The sequence below is a fragment of the Eumetopias jubatus genome, unplaced genomic scaffold, assembly GCF_037043125.1.
Source record: "Eumetopias jubatus isolate StellerSeaLion01/CBP00866 unplaced genomic scaffold, mEumJub1_p1.0 scaffold_5, whole genome shotgun sequence".
NCBI classification, from domain to species: domain Eukaryota; kingdom Metazoa; phylum Chordata; class Mammalia; order Carnivora; family Otariidae; genus Eumetopias; species Eumetopias jubatus.
The window spans coordinates 42571574-42585185 of record NW_028274811.1 but is presented as its reverse complement, the minus strand read 5'-3'; the positions used below and the strand labels follow the sequence as shown (position 1 = coordinate 42585185).

At 43.9% G+C, this 13612-nt stretch overlaps 1 pseudogene; it reads left to right on the top strand.

Annotated features, from left to right (window-relative positions):
• Positions 1-550: 550 nt before the first annotated feature.
• LOC148164346 (proteolipid protein 2 pseudogene) overlaps positions 551-13612 on the top strand; it is a 72963-nt pseudogene continuing 59901 nt past the window's right edge.

Genomic DNA, 13612 nt, shown 5'->3' with positions numbered 1-13612 from the left:
AACTTTATTTTATCTTCAGAACAGATTCTGGTAAGTTCAATTACAAGTTACATCTACCAGCCAACCACATCCCCCCCCCCCCAGAAAAAGAAAAGGTAAAAAGTAGGACCACACTAAGGAGAGCATCCTCTCATCAAGAGCTGTAAATAAGGGGCGCCTGGGTGACACAACCAGTTAAGAGTCCGACTCTTGGTTTTGGCTCAGGTCATGATCTCAGAGTCATGGGATCCAGTCCCACGTCTGGCTCTGTGCTCAGCATGGAGTTGGCTTGGGACTCTCTCCCTCTCCCTCAGCCCCTCCTCTCTCTCTCTCTCTCTCAAATAAATAAATAAATCTTTTTTTTAAGCTATAAATGAGAAAATGAAAGCACTGGTTTTAATTCTCCCAGTGAAGCAGCTGGGTGCTAGCACACATTTGCGTGATTAATCAGTTCACAGCATCCTATACAAAGGCCTATTCAAAGTGTGGTACTCACACTACTGCTGGTTCCCAAATTGTTGATTTGCAGAGAGTGAGCACCTAGAAATTTCTGTAGCAGTTTGACGATGACATGACATCCAAGTGCACCATCCATGGACTCATTTCATTGAATAAGGTGCAGACTGGTTCAGGCATGGAACTAGTCTGGTGAGTTTCACACTTGGTGGCTTTCTCCAACTGCCATTTCTCAAGTCACACCTAGATGACTTCAAGTTCTAGAAAACATTGTCAAACACTTACAAGAAAGCTCTTATAGCCCTGGTTTAGAGGTTATGAAGGAAGATAGGAAATTACCTTATGAACCAGAAAGCAAATTCCTGATCCTCAAGTATAATCTTTAAGCAGGAGAAGGGAAAGACTTCAGATAGAAAGCAAAAGCAGACCAAGACTAAGTGACAACTTTAACCCCAGAAGTAAGCCGGAGTGAAAAGGGCAAACTCTCCAAATATTGCTGCTTCCTAAATGGAATATTTCCCAGGAGCTCTTCAACTTGCTAGAATTATTTTCTTCACACTGAGAAAAGGGTTAAGAATGTGAGCATTGGGGTCAGGCTTTGAATCCCAGTTCCAACATTTAATATATGTGTGCCCTTGAGCAAATTAATTAACCCTTCTGAGACTCCATTTTCTCAGCTGTAAAAATGGATAATATAGTACCTTTACCATAAAATTGTTGTGAGGATTAGAGGAAATATTACACAAGAAGTACTTAGAATAGCAACTGGCATTTAGTAAATCTCTCAATTACTACTTCTATTATTATCATCATCATCATCATCATTTGAGAAAAAAGTTTCATAGTAAGAACTTCTTTAAAATGTGCCTCAATCACTTTCAAGATCTATAGTGCAAAACTATTGCCTGTTATTTTCATAAAGCTAAAACATACCACTTAAGACCCCCCAAAAGGTAAGCTACAAAGATCAGCTGTATTTCTCATAAACCCCAAGTGAGATCATTTCCTAACTTTTCCAGGCAAATTTCTCTAGGGCGTTCCTCACTGCCTATTTTTTAAGTCCATGGAGAAAGGGGGAAGATATACATTTACACTTATAAATGCATAGTCTATCACCAAAGGAACACACAAGAAACAGGGAATGGTGATTTCATCCAGAAAGGGTCAATACATTGCTGAGGGAGTGGGAAAGGGGGAAGAAGGCTTCCTTTTCATTCCATATCTACTATAACTTCTTTAATTTTAAATCATGGAGACATATTACATAAGCATTAAAGATTCATTTAAAAATTTTAAGAATATGAATGCTCAAGATGATTCAGTATAATATAAAAAAAATACTAGACTAGGACCTATGAGACCTGGACTCTATCATTTACATGCTATGAGATCATGGCGAGACACTTAATACCTTCTTGGATTCCATAGCTGTAAAATAAAGAAAATAATGCCTTCCAAACCACCTCTTTGGGCTTATAAGAGGGTCAAATAAGATTATACAGGCAAAGCTGCTTTCCAGAGTACAAAGCATTATACAAATGTAAGATAACTTTATTGTTACCGGAACCCGTCTTCCTTGGTTGTTCTGGCTCTTAGAATCTCAGAAGATGGAAAAGTTTGGCTTCAAGAATCAGGAGTCATTATTAGCAGAATAGATGGTGACCCTTTTCAATTCAAACCCTTCTCTACTCTACTCATTGAACATCCTTCACTTCCCACTCCCCAATCCCATCACCATAGAAAACAATATTCAAGAGACCTGACCGGAAGAGCTGAGAGCAGCAAGCCAGCAAATGAGAATCCATCACAGAGGTGACCATCCATGCAGACCTCATGTAATGGTTTTAGCTTAGATTTTTTTGGACCTCACACACATTGTGTTTGAGAGCATCTATCCACTGGGGATACCCCAACATCTTGGCAAGAAGGACCACACTTTGATCTAAAAATCACCTCCCCAGCATCCAGCATGAATAGATGACATGAATTCCAAATCAAGAGAAGGGTGAAAGATCCCAGCTCTAACTATGTGACTTCTCCAATCACAAAAGGAGGTTGTGCACACATCTGAATGCAAAGAAAAATGCCCCTTCACCAGATGGCCCTGTCGATAGATAGGAAAACTCAAGATGTCAGAGAGAAAAGCACAAGGCAGGAACAGTTTTTGATAGACCCAAGGACTTCAGACTTGCACCCCTGGAGCTGGATTCTCTCTGCAGCCAGCCTCAATTCCAACTGGACAGCCCTCTTAAGCCTCTCAGACAGTTCTTCTTGCATGAAGACATTTCTATACTGGCACCTGAGAGGCTCACCTTTCTAAAAATTCACATATAACAGCATTATAAGAAACCATTTCACTTTTATGGGATTTACCTTGTAAGAGTAAACAAATATTTACCAAGCACTTATTGTGTGTCAGGCTCTTTCAAATACGTGGTCTTGTTTATCCATTGAAATCCACAAAAAAACTACTATTAATCATGTTTTACAGTCAAGAAACTGACGTTCTGAGAATCCTAAAGGAACCTGTTCACAAATGTCCAGCCAGGTTTTGAATCCAGGTCTCCAGATACTTGGTCCAGTGCTCTTTCTCTGCATCCTGGTGCTCCCCAAATTGAATTTACCATAGAGTACTCTCAAATCCTGAAACATTTTAAGTGAAACGTTTAGCTATACTATATGAAGGGCTAAAAGTAAAAGCAAAATTCATACCATAAATCAGATATTTGAAGTTAAGGCATAAACTTAAATTGCAGAGGGGCCACAGGCAATGTGGACAATAGGTAAATTCCACCTGAATTCTGCCACATCAACACTGAAGGTAATTGTGGCCCATCCGTGGGCTATTGCACAGAGATGTGCAGGTTGTGCACTGCATAATAGTACATATGAATGGTGCCCCCTACAGGTATCAGTACACATGCTCAACAAGTGTCCACAGAAGCCCTACGTCCCCTTGGGTATCCCTTGCAATTGTGACTAGAAAATGTTAAAGTCTAAATCTCTTTAGAAAGACAAACTCACCAAACTCCATATCCAGCGAGTTTGTGCTATTTTCAAGGTCTTTTGTGGAGAAACAAAAAGATATTTAGCTTTCCACACTAATTTTCAGGCAGGAAATTGTCTATGATTTTGCTATTCTGAGAAGGGATGGAGGAGCTAAAGAATAAGAGATGTGGAAATGGTCATCACTAAACTATTTTATTCAGATGAACACTAAAGCCAACACATCACTTTCCAAATAAATCACCCTCCTTGTCCCAGACCCAGAGTTTCAAACCCCCAAAATTCAATGCTCTGAACTCATTCAAACTTCTGGACACCCCGAAAAGGTTAGCGATTTAGATCATCAGGGTCAGGTCTTTGCGTTTATCTCCTGAAATTCGGGGCTAACGAAATGGACCAGAATAATTCCAATTTCTCACTTTCAAGTGTTGTATAGGACAATATCACCCATGGACATGAAAGTATCTGGACCTCTAGCCCTCAGGGTTCTGGAGGAAAGCAGATGGCACACCCGAAGTAAGACAGTGTAAGGAGGACTTACTTACAAAGCTGTGGTATGGGAGAGCCACAGGGACAAGGAAGGGACTTGCCACGTGCTCTTAGCCGCACTGTTATTGACTAGGCCTAGAGGGAGGAAGGGAAAGAGACCACATTTGGACCTCTCCAGAGGTTTGATAACTCAGCAAGTCTTGGGGCACCTGGGTGGCGCAGTCAGTTAAGCGTTTGCCTTCAGCTCAGGTCATGGTCCCAGGGTCCTGGGATCAAGCCCCACGTTGGGCTCCCTCTTCAGCAGGGAACCTGCTTCTCCCTCTCCCTCTGCCCCTCACCCTCCTTGTGTGCTAGCGCAAGCATGCACTCTCTCTCCCAAATAAATAAATAAAATCTTAAAAGAAAAACTCATCAAGCCTCAATATCAAAACCTTTATGCTATGAGGGATCAGAGGGTGGGAGGGGGAATTGAGAAACACATCGTCCACCAGCCTGAGGTAGATTGCTATTCTTTATTTGTTTCTCTGTAAATCTGCCAGAAAGACAGGACTGCAGTCAATACATGGGCTAGAAATCAGAAAATGTCACTCTGGGAAATACCATATTTCAATGAATCGAAGATGTTAACAGTCTGTAGGGCACACCATTCTTTCATGTACCACTAAGAAAGAAAAAGGACTGCCGATCAGTGACACCAACTCCTTGCTTCTTTGAATTTACTGGATTTATTCTAAGGGACCTGGGAATTCCTACTGCCTTCGGTTGGTTACTTATCTATCATAGGCAGTCTTTTTGCACATATCTCAGTACCAACTTTAACAGCGCTCCAACTATTCGTGGGTAACTGCTTTTCTTAAGTCCCATAAAGTCCTTTAAAAATATGGAATTGTCAGGGTACCTGGGTGGCTCAGTCAGTTAAGCATCTGCCTTCACTTCAGGTCATGATCTCCGGGTCCTGGGATCAAGCCCTGCGTTGGGCTCTCTGTTCAGCGGGGAGCCTGCTTCTCGCTCTCCCTCTCCCTCTGTGCTCGTTCTCTCTCTCTCTCAAATAAATAAGTAAGATTTTAAAAAAACAAAACACAGAAATGTCTCCATTCTGCCAAGATGGATATTTGCTTCACTGATATCAGAATTATGCCTCACTGCTCTATTTTGTGCCTTTATGTACACAATTATGTCATCCCAGAGCTGAATCATAATGTAAATATTTTCAACAGCACTGAATAGTACCAATGGTGAACATAACTCAATTAAAATGAGGATTCGGTGACCAGCAATGACCAAGTTCACACATGCACTGGAAAACACCAACAGATGCATCACCGGTTGCAAGAGTTAAAACCTACATTTGCAAATCATCCTAACTTTGGAGATGCTGACATGTATGTGCAGGGGGTGGTACATCTTACAATCTTTGAAATATGATATATATTTAAATACACCTACATTTAACTGGCTTGAACTTTACAATAAGGGTACATTTTGAAAACATTTTCTCTTAGAGGGTATATGGGTATGGTCCCAGGAGGAAACAGATGGTGCATACAAAAAGGGGTGATTAAAGAGAATTCAATGAAGTGACTATTTATCAAGATGTGGGCAGCATTAAGAAAAGCCAACAGGCATCTCTGGATAGCAACAAGAGGAAATTGCTACAACCTCTGGCCTGAAGACGTCAGAGGAAAGAGGGATTACCTGAATTCAGAGAAACCCGCAGTGTAGTTGGGGCCACCCCAGCAGTAGTGGGGCCTTTGGTAGAGAAAGGGGGCTGCTTCTAGGCAGCTGGACAGGGAGAGAACAGGAGGAATGAATCTCCAGACCCCTCTGTCTGTCTGCCCTCTATCTCCCACCTTTGCCCACACTGTCAACCAGTCAGGGGGGATGTGGTACACAGAGGCCAGCCTCCCAGGGGGACAGCAGGGTGGACATTGGAATGGGGGTGAAAGAGAGCATCCAACATTAAGGGTTCACCAGAAAGCCAAAAGGTATTAGCATAAGTGAGATATTCTGTGGTTGCCTTAGGCCCAAGGTAGACCTTCCATAGCTCCTAGATGAAAATTATTACAGTCAGGGAATTTGGAACCTCACTGCCCATGTGTCTGAATGTCAGAGCAGGTCCAAATTTGTGTTCTGAGAAAAATTTTACTTCCATCTCTGGCTACCCCATCTTTACATACAAAGATGAAAGGTAGGCAGACAGACACACAGACAGTCTATCCTCGCCTTGTCCCCACAAGGCAGCTCCAAGGGGTTGGGGTGAAAACAACCAAGGTTAGAATGATCCAGGTTTAGTGGATCCAAAACCCAGCCTTCCATGGAGAGTAGTAACAATAGAGAACAGAGAATGTGCCTTGAACTTGTTGTGTGCTAGACACTGGACTAACTGCTTTATAGCTCCATCTTATTTAATCCTCACACAGCCCTCCCAAGTCAATACTATTAATATTTCCATTTTACAGAGTTTAAGGAAGAACTGGCATGGACCTCTTTAAAAAATAAACTGGCAGATGTCATTTCCCTGCCTGAAATGCTTTCTTCTGCACTTAGAAGAGAATCCAAAATCCTCATCAGAGCCTACACGGCCGTGTGTGAAGAGGCCTCTGGCCGGCTCCCTGGCTTCAGCCTGTCTCAGGCACTCCAGCCACACAGGCTTCTGCCACTGCCTCGAGGGCTCCAACCTTTCTCTCCTCAGGGCCTTTGGACAAGCTGCTCTTGCTGCCCTCGGAATCAGAATGACCTCCCACTGTTGTAGGGCAAGTGCTGTGTCATCTTTTATTGGCCCAAGTGTCACCTCCTTAGAGGCCACCCCTGACCTCACTGAAACCCACCCAAAGTAGATTCATCCACCCACATGCCATTGCCTTTCTCCTTTCTTTCTCTCAGGCCCTTCTTTATTTCTTTCGTAGCTTTTCATGGTGTGTGTGTGTGTGTGTGTGTGTGTGTGTGTGTGAGAGAGAGAGAGAGAGAGAGAGAGAGAGAGAGAGGGAGACTGCCACTAGGACCTGAGTCCCCTGACTGTAGGAATCATGTCCGACTCGGGCCTCTTTCCCACCTTCCCCACCATCAGTGTCTCAGCCCCTTTGCAATGTTTACTATTGCTATTCTTCTGTTTTCTCTTTACCTGTTCTTCGGCTCTCTTCCCCATTAGAATCAAAGTTCCTCTGTTCAGCACTCTATCTTCAGCACCCAAAACTCTACCTAGCAAGTAGAAGGTGCAATTTGCCCAAGGACTTGGGGGTCACCGATTGGGCAGGATTTGCACTCAGGTCATCTTCGTCCAGAGTCCTCCCTCTTTTCCACCTAGAGGGCTGCCTCTAAGAGGGTCCTCCCTTCCCAGGGAGGAAGCAGAACACAAAACTCCATGCAGTCCGCTCATGGCCCCATGGTTGGGAACAGAGCAGATGCACACTCTCTATCTCCCATGCCCCCCACCGAGTTGGCTGCACTAATTGAAAAGGCACAGGCCGCTGAGTCAGTAAAAGAAAACTCTGCACCTTATCTCTGATCCCAGCTGTTTAGGTTGCATGGAAACAGGTTCTGTTTCTCCTCTAGGCGGGAGAAGCCACTCCTGCTGGGTTTCAGAAAACAAGGACAAAGGCAGCACTATGACACCAAGGTATCAGGCTCTGGATTTTCATCAGCTTGCCCACCCTCCCCACATTACTCATTTCTTTCAGTTGAATCACAAAAAGAAACAGGATATACAAAGCCACAAATAGCATCATCTCCTTCTCTTGGGGAACACATCGCCATTCCTTTTTGTATCATCTGCTGAAGCTTTGATATATTTCTTTCCTCTGGTGCTGCTTTCTGCGTTTCTCCATCTTTCTGAATGCCCTGCTTTCTCTCTCCCAGAGAATTCACTCAGCATCAGCACGTGTGCGCGTGTCTTTTAAACACAACACTGGCTGCCTTCCCAGCAAAGGAGGAAGAAGCCTTTGTGGCCCAACTCATTCAATAAGCTTCAATTATTCATGGGATATTTATTAGGTGGGGAGAAAGCAATGATCCCACCGCTTGTTATTAGCCCACAATCTATCAGAGGGGTAAATTAACTTCCTGTCATCACGGAAGTCACTTTAGCCTTAAATGCAGGAGTGGCTAATGACCAGTTTGGAAACTGTTTCACAAAGGGGTCATGGACACACATCAGTGGGTTTATGGGAGGGGGAGGATGGCAAGCAGAAGGGTAGCAGAGGGCACAGTCCCCTGAGCTCTCCTCCCACGGGCTTCAGCCAGGCATATATGAACCTCAAATCCCACTGTCAGCTGCTTTATCCTCTTTTATGAGATGATCAGTCAGGTGCAGCCACAAGAGGAGATACAAGAGAGGCTCAGGAAGGCAAAACTTATTACGCTCCCGGGTCCTAGAGATAGGTGGCATGCCACGCCAGGCAGGACCACATGGAAAAGCACCAGCATGGCCAGGAAGCAGAAGACAGGAACAAAAGGAGCAACTAGCCCACAGCCTTTATTGGGATTCCTCCCAGGGCAAGGTAAACAGTTTGGGATCAGCCAGTTTGAATAATTTTGGTGGGCTTTGGGCTATAGGGGTGGTCCCTAGTTGCCTGGTACATAGACCAGGGATGATTAAGGCAGAGGCATGCTGCTTCCTGGGATGCAGAGCCAAACAGAGGAGGTTGCTTCTGGATTGGTTAGTTTGCATATCAAAAGCAGGCTCGTGCTAAGCCCTTACTACCTAGGAGTCTGCCGAGTCTGTGAGTATGTGCTAGTTTCCAGAGGGGCAGTCTCTCCCCAGCCAGAAAGATTTTGAAGATGTCAAAACATCATAATATCAAGAAAATGTAAAAATATATACATCAGTGTTCCAGTAGAACAGAGCCCACCACCATTAAGCTCCAAACATTTGCAGGGACAAAGGATGGGGAATATCCATGTGACTATAACAGTGGATGTTCTCTTGTCAAGGAAGTGGCCTTGTTAGAAAGGGAAACTTTGGAGCTCTGGGCTACAATCAGCCTGCTCTTCAGTGGAGCTAACACAGACCAGCTGAGCCAGCTCTCTGCCAATACAATGAAAGGTCAAAAAAAACAAAACTAGGGTTCTCCTCTAAGAGGCTAAATGGGTTCATTTCCCAGTACACAGAACCTGGAGCTATTGGGTCTGCTGGAGAAGCAACCAAATGAGCTCTTCATTCATCAGCTCTCCAATCTCAGGAGAACACAATAGTCAAATGGTTGGGATTCATGGTATATGGAATTTGACATGAGCATTTTAAAATGGAGGTTTTATTAAGCTCATAGATACAGAGAACAAATCGGTGGTTTCCTGAGGCAGGGGGTCAGTCGGGGGTGAGCCAAAGGGATGAAGGGGGTCAAGGGATACAAACTCATGGGGATATAATGTAGGGCACAGTGACTACAGTTGACAATACTATAGTGTATATTTGAAAGCTAAAAGAGATCTTAAAAGTTCTCATCCCAAGAAAAAAATCCTATAGCTATATATGGTGATGAAGGTTAACTAGACTCATTGTGGTGCTCATTTGCAATACATACAAATATTAGATCATTACGTGGTAGACTGGAAACTAATATAATATGGTATGTCAATTATGCCTCAATAAAAAATAAACTAATAAAATGTGGGGTTTATAAGACCAACAGATCAGGACATGACCACCGGTGAAAAGATAGTTTGTTGTTATACTCAGATCCCAAAAGACTGGGCATGCCTGGCCATGGGGCGTCATCTGGGGAAGCACCAGTCAGTCAGGAGGTAGATGGAGAGGGGGAGATGTGGGTAAGCGCCTTTATTGTGGTTTCCACAGGAAGGAATGAGAGCTGCAGGCTGGGTGAATGGGCTTAAGGCTGTCTAGCTTGAAGGATTTCAGGAGGGTGTGTGGCATGGGGCAGCCCTTACTTGCCTGATACGTGGCTCTGAGGATATCTTGGCAGGCAGATAGTGGCATGGGATAGCAAAGCTCCATAATGGAGGCGGCTGAGGGAGTAGGCTCTGCATCAGCTGGTTTGCGGATGAAAGACACACCAGCAGCTTGTCCCTCACTATCTCTAGGAATTGGGTAACCTGAGAGAGGCAGTCCTTACAGGGTCTGCAAGGCCCCAGATGGCAAAGCATGAAAAATACAGAAAATAAAAAGACGTGGTCAATATAATGAGTCCCCAGGCTGATTGCAGAAGCCTAGGGAAACCTCTGACATGTGAATGGAAGATTGAATCCATGGAAAGTTGCTATGATCTAGGACTCCTGGAAAGGGTGACAGAGAAATCTAGTCCTGAACTAGGCCTTTATAAGTAACGATGATTAGAAGATGAAAGAGATAAAGAGGAGCTGGGACAGGAAGGAGGCAATAGAGGGAGGGAGGGAAGAATACCTTCCAGGCAATGAAAATGGTACGAAGGTGAAGCGGCAAAAGGCCTCTAGCATCCTGTGGTCATAAAAGCTATCCCTTTCCTCCAACTCGATTAAATTAAAGATTTAATATGTGCAAAAGAATATTAAAACATAGCTGAGGTGAATGAGGATTGCCCCTACACCTCACAGGGCAATAGTGAGGACTACAGGACTACTAACCCAATGGCTAGCACAGTGCTTGCATATAGAAGATGACAGGAGAGGTTGGCTTCTTCCCCCCCCCTCCTTCCTTCTGAATCCTCCTCACTCCTGCCCCGCATCTGCCTCTTCCCCACCATACCTCTAGCTAATCGGCCAGCACCACTCTCAGTGACGCAAAATCCCCCTGTTATGATCCGTTTGTATGCCCCTAAAATTCCCATGTTGAAGCCCTAACCTCCAATGTGATGGTGTTGGGGGTGATTAGGTTTAGATGAGGTCGTGAGGGTGGGGCCCTACCTATGAGGTTACAGGCAGAAGGCAGCCATAGAGAGAGGCTATCCGCAAGCCAGGAAGAGTGTTCTTGCCAGAACTCAGCAGGCTGGCACCCTGATCTTGGACATCTGGCCTCCAGAACTGTGAGAAATAAATGTCTGTGGTTTAAGCCACCTAGTCTGTGGCATTTTGTTATTGCAGCCCTAGCTGACGAAGGTGCCTGCAAACCTCCTGGAAGAACAAAACCCTTAGCTCCAAAACAGGAAAGGGAGATGCATGGGCCTTTGATGAAATTCTCCTGGGTCATAACGATTAAGAAAATGTCTCTCCTTTAAGGAACTAAGCTACACTATTTAAAGAAATCTCAGACTGCCGGGATCTTACAGGCTTATGATCCAGAGGTCAAGACAGTTGCCTGGTGCCAATATTTCTCACGACGCAGCTCCTAGACAACCTTTATCAGAAAATACCCAGAGTGCCTTTTGTAAAAAAATCAGATGCCTGCCACCTGTTACATCGAAAACGATCCTAGAAATCTATATTTTAACAAGCTCCAGGGGGCATTCTTATGAACAGTCGCATGTAAGAGCCACGGACAGGTACACTCTGACTGCCACCACCTCTTCTCTACCTAAGTACTCTACAACAAATTAAGACTTGGACAGCCATAGAGAACCTTCGTTAAATCCTTGCACTCAAAACATGATCTACACGCCAGTGGCATGGCCTCACTTGGGAGCTTGTTGGAAATGCAGAATTTCAGGCCCCAGCCAGACCTACTGCCTCAAGAGTATGTTTTTCCGTGAGAGTTTAGACACGGTACTATGCTCCATTGAACCCAGGCTGACCTTAAGGCCTTGTAAACACCTTCAGGATGTGCCATAATATTCCTGCTGTCAAGACTCCAAAATCAAATTCAGCTACTTGAAAAAGCCAGAGAAGAATCAAGGAGAGTGTCAAGTGATTGCCAGTTGAGAGTAGCTTACTAGCAGTGGGAATCTCACTGTGGACAGTTAGAGCAAAAGATAACGCTTTCATGCCTACATTACTCAGCCACTCTAAAGCTAGGGTGTGTGCATGTAAGTCTTGACCAGTGAGATGTAAGCAAAAGTGTCTTGCAACTTCTAGGAAGTGTCCTTATAGGAAAGGGACATGCCCTTATTCATCCTTTCTTTCCTCCTGGGTAGAATGTAGACATGATGGCTAGAGCTCAAGCAGTCATTTTGGACCACGAGGTAGAAGTTACATAATGAGAACAGTGGTTCCTGACAATGCCACGAACTGAAATTCTTAAATTTCTATTTAGTATCTGCCATTTTATTTGGAGTTTTTGTTTCACTCTCAGATGAACCAAATCCTAAGTGATATGAACTCCCTTTGTACTATAACATGGTTCCGGCAACATGAGCTGAGTAACCCCTGTGTCATCAAAAAGGTGGAGTGTCTTGACTGTAAGAAAAAAAAAAAGAAAAACCCCATTGCCCAGGGGGATTTAGTACCATGCGGGGCATGGCTGTGTCTCCTAGTGGAGAATAAATGGAGGGAGAAGGGGAAACAAGGAACAAAGCATCAAGGTCCTACCTTTTCTTCTCTAGGGGACTATGCTTAACCTTCCTGTTGCCAAAAACACCTCTAGAAAGAATTTCACTAACCCTCTTAAGCTCTCACCAGTATATCTTTCCGCTTGCAGCTGGGAATTCTAACCTGTATTTCCCTTACTGCAATTGAGACAAGTCTCTCTTCTTTATTTGTAGTGAAAAAATAAGTAGAGAAACTGCCTGCTACAAACAACCCCTCAGTATAAAATCTTGGATTCACCCAATAGACAAAATCTTATTTGAGGACATACTATGTGCAAGTTGCTGTAGTAGGCTTGGGACAGAATAAAATCTTCCTGAAAGCTGTTTCTAATTAGTGTATTGGTCTCTAAAAGCCAAACCACTGACTCCAGGCAACAGGCCAATTATTTCAAAGAAAAGCTGGGGCCTTGACCTTGAAAATGTTATTCAAGGAATTGACCCTTCTGAAATTCAGAAAAATGGTTTGGTTTGGTTTGGTTTGGTTTGGTTGCTACATAATTACCTCCTTTATGCTTCCCCTCAGACTCTTAAATGACTTTTCCTGACACTCATATAAATTACCCTTCTTCAATGATAAGGGATGAGTTCTCCAAACGGTCCGCATCTTCTCCTTGTCTCTCTTTCTTGCTCTTTCCCTCCCTCCCCCTGCCCCATTCTCTCTCCTTTCTAAGAATACGTGAAGAAGCACGTGCACTTCCTAGCACATAAACAAGTCTTCAACATATTTTCCCTGAATCTGACTTCTTCAGTTTTATGCTTTATGTTCTATAGTCTGCCCCTTGCACCACACCATTTAACAAGTATCTGTATCACTAGAAATCATGACTATTTTGTTACTTCTGTGTTTCTAATATTATTACAAATTACCAATTATACACATTGGTCTTCAGAAGGGTTGTCTAGAAGGCACCATAATTCAAAATATGAAGCAATCAGATCATGTATATTTATCACTGGAATGTGTTCCTGTGGCTGCATTTGAATGTGGACATACCTCTTCGGAAACTGTTCTAAGAAAGCACTTCCACTCAGTCGGACCAGGAAGCCATGAGGATCTGCAGCAGAAGCCACTGGAAGGCTGGCTGGTTTCCCCAAGGCTGTGGTTTGGGTTGAAAGGAAGAAATCAGCCTGACACCCTGTTAATGGGGTGTGAAACTGGGATGCTTGTGCTAACCAGGAGGCAACCTCCTTCCCAGACACAGGCAAAGGCACTGCCTTTTTCACAGCTAATTCCCTGGCAGCTAATAAAATCGTTTAATTTAAAAGGGTTTTCCAGAGCCAATAATGAAGCT